Consider the following 1242-nt stretch of genomic DNA (forward strand, 5'->3'; position numbering starts at 1 on the left):
CGCGCGCATGCGGACATTTACGTGTATCTAGTGAAAATAGAAAAATGACTGTTCAAAATTAACTAGAAATATGCCATTAAGTGCTTGATGGAAGAAGCAATGCTATTCTAATAATATTCTTAATTTATTCTTCAGAGAATATATGTCACATTCTCCAAGTAAATGCAGTAAAACTGTGATAGCAGGAACTTGTATAAGATGACAACCAGCAGAGATGGAAAGCTCAAATATTTCAACTACCAGAGGAAGATAGAAAAGTGATGAAACTGTCAAAGGTGGAAAAATTTTAAGATCTGAAAAAGTAAGGCCATCTCGTGCATTCCAGCTCTTCCTTTTGTATTGATTTTTCCCCCCTCTCCTAGACAACTTGGAGCACTGTTTGAGGACTGTTTAAATATAGGAGAATTAGTGAGCTTTGGTGAACTGTTGTTGTGTGCCATAGAGTAAAAAAACCATAGCTGACCCTCGGCAGGTTTTCAGAGGCAGAAATCGCACAGGAGATTGCCAACTCTTCTCCTATGGAGTAGCTGGTAGCCTTAAACCACATGCCTTTAGATTGGAGTGCAGTTTGTTGCCAGTTAGCCACCAGAGCTCTCCTTTGGTGGACTACTGAAGGAGGAATTACTACTGTAAGGAATTACACTGCCAAAGGCAGGTGGTCTACCACCTGCTCCACAGGAAAATGAGAGGAAATCTCCTCTCAAGCAAATTGTATCTCTGAAATCCTACTGGAGAGTCAGCTATGAGTTGGGGTCTGACTCTATGGCACACAACAACTACAGTAGGCCAGAATTACTTTATGAAGAACCCCTCATACTGATAATTTTCTCTTACTTAAAATTTCTTCATCTCAGAAATAAAGTTTTCTATTAAAATAACCAGTGTCTTTTAAGACTACGTTTCAAATAACATTAAAGACCTCTTTTCTTTTTCTTTTTTTTTTCTTTTTTACAACCTTCTATATACAAAGAGAGCACTGATGGCCTAGTGGCAAGGTGTAGTGCTATCAGCCAAAAGATATCTGGCTCAAATGATGTAGGATAGAGCAAGATTCAGAATTGTTTATAGGATCTCAAGGAGTCATAGTTGACTCAATGGCATTTAACAACAACAATACCATGATTGTCTTTTTTTCCCTACAAATTCAAACTACTGGAACAGCAATCAACAGAGAACTGCCAGAAGTGCAGGCTGGGTTTAGAATAGGTCATGGTACTAGGGATATTATAGCTAATATTAGAT

Source organism: Elephantulus edwardii, unplaced genomic scaffold (assembly GCF_000299155.1).
Source record: "Elephantulus edwardii isolate Elephantulus edwardi_28Jun2011 unplaced genomic scaffold, EleEdw1.0 scaffold00078, whole genome shotgun sequence".
NCBI lineage: Eukaryota > Metazoa > Chordata > Mammalia > Macroscelidea > Macroscelididae > Elephantulus > Elephantulus edwardii.